The sequence below is a fragment of the Balaenoptera musculus genome, chromosome 16, assembly GCF_009873245.2.
Source record: "Balaenoptera musculus isolate JJ_BM4_2016_0621 chromosome 16, mBalMus1.pri.v3, whole genome shotgun sequence".
NCBI classification, from domain to species: Eukaryota; Metazoa; Chordata; class Mammalia; order Artiodactyla; family Balaenopteridae; genus Balaenoptera; species Balaenoptera musculus.
Genome location: NC_045800.1, coordinates 60848708 through 60861234, shown reverse-complemented (window position 1 = coordinate 60861234; position 12527 = coordinate 60848708).

The following is a 12527-nucleotide window of genomic DNA, read 5'->3' as shown; positions in this document are numbered from 1 at the left end:
TTAACTACTTGAATCTGCTTTTTGGAACTTGGGGAAGACCTAGGAGACTAAAACTTTTTCTATAACAAGAAACGGGGGGTGGGGGGGAGCTTCCCTGGTGGCACAGTGGTTAAGAATCCGCCTGTCAATGCAGGGGACATGGGTTCGAGCCCTGGTCCTGGAAGATCCCGCATGCCGCGGAGCAACTAAGCCTGTGTGCCACAACTACTGAGCCTGCACTCTAGAGTCCGCAAGCCACAACTACTGAGCCCGCAAGCCACAACTACTGAAGCCCACACACCTAGAGCCCATGCTCCGAAACAAAGAGAAGCCTCCGCAATGAGAAACCCATGCACCACAACAAAGAGTAGCCCCCGCTCATCGCAACTAGAGAAAGCCCAAACGAACTTTTTGGCCAACCCAATATTAACGATAATTATTATTCCTTTGCCACCCTTGACCAGGTTTCTTCAGTTTTTTTCAGCTCTGACGGTGACTTGACTATCTTGCTAATGACCTACGTTCAGAATCTTGGAGTCAACTTTGACTCATCCCTCACCTCACTTAGGGGGCAGAGCTGAGTTTGAATTCTGCCACTTACTAGTTATGTGACGTTGGCAAGTTACTTAAACTCTCTGAGCTCTGTGTTCCTCATCAGGAAAATAAAGATGTCATAACTTTGCTGTAGGGTTGTTATAATAATTTAATAATAATATGTGTTGGTGAATGGCTCAATGTCTGATGCTAGATAAATGGTAGCTGTTATTATTATCATCCTGTGTATCATCAGGAACTGACACCAGTAAATTTTTCCCTTTAAATATCTTTGTATCCATTTCTTCTTTTCTATTTCCCTCCCACCATCCTAAACTAGGTCTACCTCACCCTCCAGAGTTACTGCAGTAGCCAACCTAACTTTACCAACTACATTTTATATTTCTCTTCCTTTCTTTCTTCTTTCTTTTTTTCTTTCTTTCCCCCTTCCTCCCTCCCTCCCTCTCTCCCTTCCTTCCTTCCTTTCATGAAATATTAAACACCTACTCTTTTTAGGGCACTGTCTCAGTGCTGGGGGTGGGGCAGTGGATGAAATACATGCTGTCCCTGCCCTCAGGAAGCCTACTTCTAGTGAAAGGGGAACACTATAAACAAACAAATATTTAATACATCAGCGAGTGCTAAGTGCTATGAGGAAAGTTAAAGCAGGGAAAGGGGTTGGAGGTGCTATTTAATGCAGGGTGGTCAGGGAAGGACCCTCTGCTAAGCCCAACATATATACAGAGATCTGCAGGAAATAATATTATTTTAAGTAGGTCACATCTTTGCTGAAATGTTGTTTCCTTCATAATTAAGTATGGGACTTCCCTGGTGGTGCAGTGGTTAAGAATCCGCCTGCCAATGCAGGGAACACGGGTTCGATCTCTGGTCTGGGAAGATCCTACATGCTGCGGAGCAACTAAGCCCGTGTGCCACAACTACTGAGCCTGTGTGCTGCAACTACTGAAGCCCGTGCGCTCTAGGGCCCACGTGCCGCAACTACTGAGCCCGCATGCTGCAACTACTGAAGCCTGGGCGCCTAGAGCCTGTGCTCCGCAACAAGAGAAACTGCCACAGTGAGAAGCCTGCGCTCTGCAATGAAAAGTAGCCCCTGCTCGCTGTTACTAGGGAAAGCCTGCACGCAGAAACGAAGACCCAAGGCAGCCAAAAAAAAAAAAAAAAAAGCCACAAACTTAAAAAAAAAAAAAAATTAAGTATGAATGCTCATGTATAACTTTCTAGACCCTCTGTAATTCTATGTTATCTTGTGATTTCATACCGCTCCCAGAATGCCCCTGCTTCTGCAGACATGCTCAACATGCTTAAGAATGTACATTGTTAGATTAATAGTACTTATCTCTGATAGTGGTATTACTGTGAACATTTTTCCTTAAATGTGCTTTCTAAATTTTTTATGATGAACTTACTTGAATAACAACAACAATAGTGTCATATTTCTTCTTCTCCATCACCTTATTTTAATCTTCATATAACCCTGCAAGGTGACTTTTATTATCCCCATTTTACAGATGAGAAAAGTTAGGCAAGAGAGTTTGCACTGATCCTCTGAACTCAGCTCTTGAAATGTTTGGCACCTGATGACAGGCTCGCTGTTTGCTTTTAAAAAAATTTAGTTTTGCCTTCGTAGTTAGATCATAGGTTTCATAAGGGCAGAACCCTTGTATTTTTCTTTTATCTCCCTCTCCTCTCTCCTCATGCTTTTATCAGGGTGCTCTGTACTGTACATAATGGGTGTTTTTTAATGAATTGGTCTGTTGCATGGCTGGTCTATGGTTCTGATATGGTCCATTAACTTGCTAGTGGTGCCGTCTTGTACGCTCTTGACCCTGGGTCCAAGGATGGAGAACCTGGAGATCCTGGGGGCAAAGAGGTGGGGAAGCTGGACCTCCACCCAGCAAGGGCAGTGATTCTGCTTGTCCACTAGAGGCCGCAGTAGGCCCAGTTTTAGAGAGCCAACAAGGCTGTGGATTACTCAGCCGACCCCACCCCAGGAGTCATTTCCAACACCAAGTCTGTCCTAAAACCCAAGCCTCCAGAGACGGCCTATCAGTGACCCTGGCTTCACTTTCTTCCAATAGATCATCAGATTCCCACACTTGGAATGAGTTAGCTCCAGAATAAAAGTTGCTGATGGCAGCTAGGTAGCAGGAGAGTACCAGTAAGTTCCAGATGCCCCTGAATTAGCCAAATCAAGGACGGTGTGTGGAGCACCCTATTGAGTACCATGGAGCCTGCTGTGTACCATGTAGTGTGCCAGACTCCGGGACTAGCTCGGTGAACAAGATGGACTCTGTTCCTGCCCTCCCAGCTCTTATGATCTAAGGAGATATGCAGACAATTAAACCTAAAACCTAAAATAAGCTGCTGACATGATTTCTGTTCCAGGATTAGTTTTCTTTGGGTATCATTTCACTGTGGATCTTCCCATGTGGTATCTCTTGCTCTAAAGAAATGAAATAAAGGCAAGAAGCAGAGAAAGAACCTTTGCCCACATTTGGAGAATCACTGCAGGGCCCCCTCCTCTCTCAAGGTGGAAGGATTCCCAGTGGCTCCTGGCAGATCTGAGGGTGTCTGGGGGCAAGGAAGTGCCAGGCCACCTCACTACAGCTTTTCTGCTCTCCTTTCTCCAAGGAGAGCTTTGCTTGGGAAGGGAAGTAGATTCCCCATATTTTGGGATATGACTCAGACTACTGGCTTTCTTCCTGCTTTCTCTTTACTTCTTTCTTTTCTTTCTTCCTTGTCCTCAGGTTATCAATCAGTATATTTATCAGATGAGTAGTATATTCAGGGCACATTTTTTTACCCGGAAGCATGAGGTTAAGGAAGTTACAACAGAGCGGAGGAGGTAACTAGAGAGAGGGGTAGAGGGAGACACCCACGCAATGCAGCATTTTGATCAATGCAAATTGGTAGCTGCAGACAGTCATTGCTGGGGTCAATCCCTGGGGGCTGAGGTGGTTGGGGGAGGTTTCCTTCCTGGACGAAGTGACCAGGGCCTTCCAGGCTGAGCCCTCGATCTGCCCCATGGGGGGTTTCTCTGGACAAGGCATCCTCAGAGAAGAGGGAGAAGGGTGAAACACTCCCCCACGCCCCAGCTGTTCATTCCACTGTGCCTGAACAAGGGCTCAGAGGCCCATGTGCTCAACATTCCTGAGAAGCAGCTTCTGAGTCAGAGCCCCAGAAACAGCTGAGGCAGCTTCAGGCTGTAGTCTTGGCTCTCTTTCCCCCTTTTCTGTCCAAAAGCAACACCCTCCCTAGCTATTTGGATGTGACCAGAAACCCAAGCAGGGATCTGGTTAGGAGCTTGGCGCAGCCAGTCTATAAAATGTGTTTGGTCCCTGCATCCCCTCCTGGGCTGCAGCCCACAGCTAAAGGCATGTTCCCAATGCCACCTGTGCCAGGAAGTCCAAGGGGTGAGGGAGACTCACCCTATGACTACAAGTTGCAGCTCCCTATGCAGCCATTGTTGGGCTGTCCTCTGGAAAGGGGGTCTTAATTGGGAATCGGCTTGAGTTAAGACAGCAGCATTCCCCGGGCAATCTGCCAGTGCCTCCTCACTGCCTGGGCGTGGGGCCCAAGACATGCCAGGGCGATGCCAGAGAGCTGATTCAGGGAGCGGCATAAGGGGAAGAGAAAAACCCTTCACACCCACCAGCTAAGAGAAAAGACAAAGCTGCCCTGATGCCTGTTGTGACCACCCTGTAGTGCCAGACCATCCACAGAGCCTGGGGTGGGTCTATTCCTCAGCCACTGGTCCACTAAGGCCCACATTTCCTGGGGCCACCAACAGAAGGCCAAGGCTCCCCTTCTCTCTCTGAACCCCCCTCTTCCTACGAAGACCTCTAGATGTGCCGGTCTAGGTTCCCAAACCCCCTTCTGCAACTGATTCAGGCTCTGCCATTGTCACTTTCTTGAGACTATGACCTTGGGCAAGTCACTTGCTTTGGTAAATCTTAGATTCCTTATATTTAAGGTGGGACAAATCATACCTGCCTGCCTCATAGGACTGCAGTAAGGATCAAATGAGATCATGTCTATGAAGGTAACATATACTATGAAGCACTTATATAATAAGGTATTTTATTGTCATGTTTATTCCTATGATGGGCATTATAGACACTGACCCCTGAACCTCAGAGTCTTCCTCTTTGCCTCTTTTGTCACACAAGTTACTCTGAGGCCAGTGCTGAATCCTAACCCAGTCCTGGGCCTCAGAAGCATGGAGCTCTTATGCCTGGGGCTGTGATGCCAACTCAGGGAAGCAGCCCCCGCACCCCAGCTCTGTTAAACCGGTTCTTTCCCTTCTAATCAGACTCCCTCTGTCCAGTTTGCTTGCAGTGATGACAAAGGAACTTAAAATAGCACAGGCTCTGCAAACACGGCTGGAGACGGCTTGGGCATAATGTGCTGCCTGTCACCCGTGGGCCTGTCTGGGCATCTCAGCCAGGTGCAGCCCTCTACCCTCCAGGGTCTGGCTTGTCTTCCTCTATGCAGCACCAGGATGACAGTGCCTCCAGTCAGCACTTTGGGTGCCTGAATTGGATGACTACCCAGAAAGCTGGCTTGACTAGAGGTGCCAAGGGAGGGGGCTCTTGGCTTCCCCTACCAGCTCCTCAGACCCACACTCTTGGGACCTCTCCTTGCACCAAGAGGCCAGGTTAGCTGGACTAAGATCATGCAGAACAGCAGCTGTCTCATGGCTCTGGGGAGGGTTGCTTACTGGGAACGAAGAGAGTCTGATTCTGAGGACCCTGCAGCTAGCAGGTTCTGGCTTGTCACTCTTGCTGCAGAACCAGTTTGGTGTAGGCGACTGCTGGGTCTGCCTCAGCTCTGAAACTTCCCATGGGGCCTTCCTGTGATTTACCCTGGTGGGAGTGGTGGCTGCCAGGGCTCATTCAAATAAGGAAGCATGCAGCAGGGAGCCGTGGGTAGGAGCTGCCATTCCAGCAACCGCAGCATTGCTGAGTCCCTCTCTAATTCCCTGTATTTTAAGCAGTCACTGCCACCTGGCATGGATTTCCACCCTTAAAACTTTCTCATCCAACTCTTTCTTTCTGTTCTTTTTTTTTTTTGGCTGTGTTGGGTCTTCGTTGCTGCGCGCGGGCTTTCTCTAGCTGTGGTGAGCGGGGGCTACTCTTCGTTGGGGTGCGTGGGCTTCTCATTGCGGTGGCTTCTCTTGTTGCGGAGCACGGGCTCTAGGCGCGCGGGCTTCAGTAGTTGTGGCACATGGGCTTAGTTGCTCCTCGGCATGTGGACCTTCCCGGACCAGGGCTTGAACCTGTGTCCCCTGAATCGGCAGGTGGATTCTTATCCACTGTGCCAACAGGGAAGTCCCCAACTCTTTCTTTAAAACCTCTCAGGCTTCCCTGGTGGCGCAGTGGTTAAGAATCCGTCTGCCAATGCATTGTTGGTGGGACTGTAAACTGGTTAGCCATTATGGAAAAGAGTATGATGTTCCTCAAAAAAATAAAAATTGGGCTTCCCTGGTGGCGCAGTGGTTAAGAATCCTCCTGCCAATGCAGGGGACACGGGTTCGAGCCCTGGTCTGGGAAGATCCCACATGCCGCAGAGCAACTAAGCCCATGTGCCACAACTACTGAGTGTGTACTCTAGAGTCCGTGCTCCACAACAAGAGAGGCCACTGCAATGAGAAGCCCACGCACCACAAAGAAGAGTAGTCCCCGCTTGCCACAACTAGAGAAAGCCCGCACGCAGCAACGAAGACCCAATGCAGCCAAAAATAAATAAATTAAATAAATTTTAAAAATAAATAAATAAAAATTGGAACTACTATACAATCCAGGAATTTTACTTCTGGATATCTACCTGAAGAAAACAAAAACACTAATTCAAAAAGATATTTGCACCCTTATGTTCATTGCAGCATTATTTACAATAGCCAAGATATGGAAGCAACCTAAGTGTCCATCAATAGATGAATGGATAAAGAAGATGTGGTGTACTTATACAATGAAATATTACTAAGTCATAAAAAAATCTTGCCATTTGTAATAACATGAATGGATCTAGAGGGTATCATGCTAAGTGAAATAAGTCAGAGAAAGACAAACACCAAATTATTTAACTTATATGTGGAATCTAAAAAACAAAACAAACAAATAAGTAAAACAAAATGAAAACAGGCTCACAGATACAGAGAACAAATGGGTGGCTGCCAGAGGGGAAAAGGGTGGGGGGTTGAGCGAAATAGGTGAAGAGAATTAAGGTGTTCAAATATTTCCAGTTATAAAATAAATAAGTCACAGAGATGAAATATACAGAATAAGGAGTATGGTCAATAATATTGTAATAACTTTGTATGTGGACAGATGGTTACTAGATTATTATGGTGATCATTTCATAGTATATTTAAATGTTAGATCCCTATGTGGTATACCTGAAACTAACATAACATTGTACATCACTATATTTCAATTAAAAACAAACAGGACTTCCCTGGTGGTGCAGTGGATGAGAATCTGCTTGCCAATGCAGGGGACATGGGTTCCATACCTGGTCTGGGAAGGTCCCACATGCTGAGAAGCAACTAAGCCTGTGCGCCACAACTACTGAGCCTGAGCTCTAGAGCCCGCGTGCCACAATTACTGAAGCCCGCACGGCTAGAGCCCATGCTCCGCAACAAGAGAAGCCACTGCAATGAGAAGCCCGTGCATTGTAACGAAGAGTAGCCCCTGCTCACCACAACTAGAGAAAGCCCACGCACAGCAATGAAGAACCAACACAGCCAAACATAAATAAAATTAAATCTAAAAAAAACCAACACACAAACACAAAAACTGAAGCTTTATAGCTATTAAACAACAGCTCCCCAATTCTCCCTCTCACCAGCCCCTGGTAACCACCATTCTTTGTCTCTTCAAATTTGACTACTTTGGATACCTCTATATCTATAGATATGTGTGGAATCATATATGTCCATATATGATTTTTGTGACTGGCTTATTTCAATTAGCATAATGTCCTCAGGGTTCATTGATGTTATACAGCAAGTGACAAGATTTCCTTCCTTTTAACGACTGAATAGGGCTTCCCTGGTGGCGCAGTGGTTAAGAATCCGCCTGCCAATGCAGGGGGCATGGGTTTGAGCCCTGGTCTGGGAAGATCCCACATGCTGCGGAGCAACCAAACCCGTGTGCCACAACTACTGAAGCCTGCGCGCCTAGAGCCCGTGCTCCGCAATAAGAGAAGCCACCACAATGAGAAGCCCGCGCACCGAAACGAAGAGTAGCCCCCGCTCGCTGCAACTAGAAAAAGCCTGCACGCAGCAACCAAGACCCAACACAGCCAAAAATAAATAAATAAAATAAATAAATTTATTTTAAAAAAAAGAAAAAAAAGAAATGAGATGCTTTTAAAAAATAAAAAATGAAGACAATAATATTCCATTGAATGTATACACCACCTTTGCTTATCTCTTCATCTGTCAGTGGACACTTGGGCTGCTTCCACTTCTTGGCTATTGTGAGTAGTGCTGCTATGACATGAGTGTACAACTATTTCTTCAAGACTCTGGTTAAGTTCTTTTCGATATATACCCAGAAGTGGGATTGAGGGGCTATTTGATAGTCCTAGATTTGATTTTTTGAGGAACTGCCACACCATTTTTCATTGTGGTTTGCAACATCTTACAATCCCACCAGCAGTGCACAAGAGTTTTAATTTCTCTATATCCTTTGCCAACACGTTATTTTCTGGCTTGTTTTTTTTTTTTAGTAGCCATCTTACCTAGTGGCTTTTTAATCATTTCATGTGTATTCATTTTTTCTTCTTTACAAGATTTTAAACTTCTTCAGGGTGGGGATCATGTCTGTTCTGTGTGCCCTCAGAGACTAGCATAGTGCTTGGCACACCTTAGGTATTTGAAAGTAATTTTTAGTTCATTGAATGAAATGAACAGTCTGAGTTGAGCTCAGTTCTTTTATTTTTAGAACTTGGGGTCAAATTTTCTTTACAAATAGAATAGGCTGACTGCCACGATACAGACTGAATAAGTCTTTAGGACACTATGCAATAGAGCAGAGGGTCTGCATGGGGAGAATGACACTGTTACTTCCTTCTTGACTACAAATGCAAAAGCTGTGGTCATCCCACAAGCTGCTGGGTCCACTGGTGATGGGCATAGTTCCCACACTCCTGCAAAGGGACAGTGCTCTGGAATCCCAGTTCTATTCAGGTGGAACCAGAAGAGCCTAGGGGAAAACAAACAAACTGACCCTGAGAGCTCAGAAGTTGGGCCAGCACAGGAAATGTGAGGAAATATCACAGATAGAAAAGTACCAGTAAGTACAAGTATTCTCAATTCTGCTTTGTTCTCACGTTTACTCAGTTTCTCCCAATTTTCCTGAAGTCTTGGGGAGTCAATTTCTTATCCACTGCCATGACTTTGAGGGTTACTCTAATTCCCCAAGTTCTTTTAGCTTCTACATGGAAAAGTCCCTCCATTAGCCATCCATTTGGCATTTTTTAAATGGAACTATCATTAGTATCTGAAAAAAGAACAAGTACAGAGGTGCTGAAGAAATTAACTTTCTGAGAACAGATTCTTTAGAAAAATCACCCTCAGGGTGGCTGGGTTGGCACAAAGCTCAGGTGTACATCCCCTCCTTGATTCATCTCTGCGAAACTCTGCCCAAAAGTCAGCCTTCCTGCCCTGAACCTTTCCCACCTGCGCTCCTTTGGCCCCCACCTCAAAGGATGGGGTTAAAGTAGAAACCCCAGTCGATAGAAAATTTGTGATTTAGCTGGGCATTCCTAGGTGAAAAATAAACTAACACTCCCTAGGTATGCATTGGCTGACATTTTCTCCAAACTTGTTTGGTGGTAAGAATCCTCTGGGACATATATTAAGAATCACGCCTGGGCCCCCTCCTGGACTTATGAATCAGAAAAGGAAGTAGCCTGAGAGTCTGTATTCTTTAAACCTTTAAGCCAGGTGATTCTTATCATCAGACAAGGTTGGAAAACATAACATTAGTGAATATTATTACAGATTCCCGGGCACCTACATAACAGGGTAGGGTAACTTTTTTTTTCCTCAGGAAAGGGTAAAGGGACAACACCATTGATATTGGCTTGGTTGTGCGTCCTTAACCTCTGAGGGCTTCAGTTCCTTATCCATTAAGTGGGGTTGATATTACATCTCCCTCACTGAGGATTAAATGAGAGAATGCACACAGAACGGTTACCAAATGCCTGCTAAATAAAATGCATGTTCAATACAGAGATGCTATTGTTATTTCCCCACAGAAAACCCCTAGGTATCCCTGTCATATAAATATGGCTGAATAACGGCTTTGAAAAAGGGAAAACTGACAATTGATGTTTCCAGAGATCTACACAGATATATAAGCACAGGCAGAAGACCCAGTGATCACTTCTCTGACTAGACCCCGCAGATACAACTGTGGCTGGCTTTACTAAGCAAAAGGAGGGACATTTTAATCAAAGTCTGGCTTGAGCTACATAGACAGGAATCAACCCAGACATGACTTGGACAGCTGGGGCCACTCTGGGATAACAACATGGGTTAGAATAGGGAGATTCCCTATTAGGTATAAGGACCAGCACCCCTACCTTCCTGAATGAATGTGATATTGCCTCAGAGGTAGTTCTCCAACCCCTGGAATCAACCAACTCTGGGTGTGAGTCCCAACCCTACCATATACCTACAGCGTGACCTTGGATAAACTGCTTAAATTCTGGGAGCCTCAGTTTTCTCATCCACAAAATGGTGATATTAATAGTACCTTCCTTAAAGGTTGTTGTTAAGATTGAAAAATAAAATGAATGTAAGTAAATAAAAGTTGGCTATTATAATCTGTCTTCAACAAGGGATAGATTATAATAGTCCCTTGGAGAGAACAGACTTCCTTAGTTTCTGTCATATTCCCCACCATCTCTGTTCTCAGAGTAAACAGGAGCCTCCTGGTTAGATTATCCACATACTATTCCTTCTCTTCACTCTGCATACACACCTATTTAAGGGGCTCCCTGCCATGCCCCTGCTCCCTCTTCTCATAGACTTCCATACATTTCATCCTCTAGTACCTTCTAAAAGGAGACTGACCTCTCCCCAGGACTTGGCTGCCTCATCACACTGTTATCAATCACTGCTTGGAGAAAAGAAGCACCTTCTGCAGGTGGGTAGGAAGACAAAGAGACTGAGGGTGGGAATTGAGGGTGGTCAGGATGGGAGGAGAGAGGATTCAGAATAGGAGGGGGAGGGGGGGAAATGTGTCACGAAGTTCCTCAAAATCGGTGAATTCTCAGTCTCATCATTTTCAGTGAATGAACTCAGATGATTCACTTCCCTTCACCAGCCCTCTGTTTTCCTCTCTGTGTAATGGAAAGGGAAGTGCTTGCACTTGTGTTAAAGGCAGAGAAGCATATAGAATCCAGCTTGGGAGAGTCATGAGCCCATGAAATTATACATCATACGGGCTGTGGATGTTATGTTGGTTTTCTTCTGAACAATATTTTTGAGTATACGAGCTCCTGGCTGAACATATTTCCTTTAATATCATTGACTTTTTGGCAGTTTTTAGCAAAACCACCGGTTTCTGGTTTCCCATTCCAGCCCTTTTTTCCTGGGTATCCCCTTTAGCTTCCGGTTAAGCAGCCATTGCCATCCAGCATGGTAGCCTGGGCTCTAAGCAGAAGTTCTAGGACCAGGGCCTAGCTTTTGTTCTGGTGGGGGCCTCAGAATCCAGAAGGTCTGGAAAGCCACGACCAACATTCTTTGAGGTAGTAAGTTCCTGATTTAGGGAGTAACCAGGTTTAGATTAGGGACAAAGGAAAATCTGGCCAAGGCTCAAAATACTCATGCAGAGGTCTGAGCTCACTGGCTTGGGTGGGGCTAGGAATTGGGCCAGAGATGATGAGGCGGAAACGATGAGAAAGGGTAGGGGTCATAGGCTGAAGCTGGAGGGTCCAACTTGGCCCCTCTGTTCACTGACGAAAGAGTATAACCTCAGGGTGCAGCCCCTGTACTCTTTGCTTTCCATGAGTAAGGAAGCAATTATGTGGCTTCCCCCGCCCTACTCCTGCCACAGGCCGCTGGGGGCCTAGCAGCTCCAACACCTCCCCTATCATGTTACAGGCCCCAAATGTGGCTTCCAGTGCCTGCTGTGAGACAGTATCCTTTCCCTCAGCATTAAACATGCAGAGAGAAGGAGTCCTCAGACCCAAGCAAACTATGTGACCAGCATTCACCGCCTCCTTCCCAGGACTGCAGAGGAGTCTGTGCCCCCCATGAGTAGGCGGGAAAGAAGAGCTTCAGGCCACGAACAACTGGAGAGGAGGAGGAGAGAGTGGGAGTCAGGGATGTGGGGTGAGCAGTGCACACAGCTGGCCAGTTGCTGGGAACTGTTGGTTAAGGACACAGCATCCCCACTTGACTGGAATCCTGGGATGGACTCCCAGGAATGGCCTGGACTTCTGGGCCAGGACAGTCATAGACAGGAAGGCAAGGCAGGCACTCAAGGTAGGAATTACAGTTTACAAAGTTCATCCGTGTGTCTCTAGCATCTAGAACTGTGCCTGACACATGTTAGGCCCATGATAAATCCTTGGTGAGTGAATAAAGGAATGAATGAATGATTTCACACACAAGTATGATCTCATTCAATCTGCAAAGTGAGGCAGGGGCAGGGCAGGCATTGCCTCTTTTTCTAGATGGGGAACCGAGACCAAGAGAATTAAGCATCTTGCCTGAGGTCATTAGACTTGGATGTGGCTGACCTGTGGCTAGACACTGTACTCTCCACACAGTACCAAACTGAACATTCTTGGTATAGCAACCCAGGAAAACATCCTGTGACTCGACGTGAACTTCCCTTTGGGTCCTGCTGGTCAGAAAATAGCCCTTCAGTGGTCCTGTTTCCTGGACACAGTCTCAGGGCCAAGTTCGACATCCTGGTCCTCCTGGCACACCTGGCATCTGCCTGCTTTTTTATGAGCCGCTCCAGGAAATG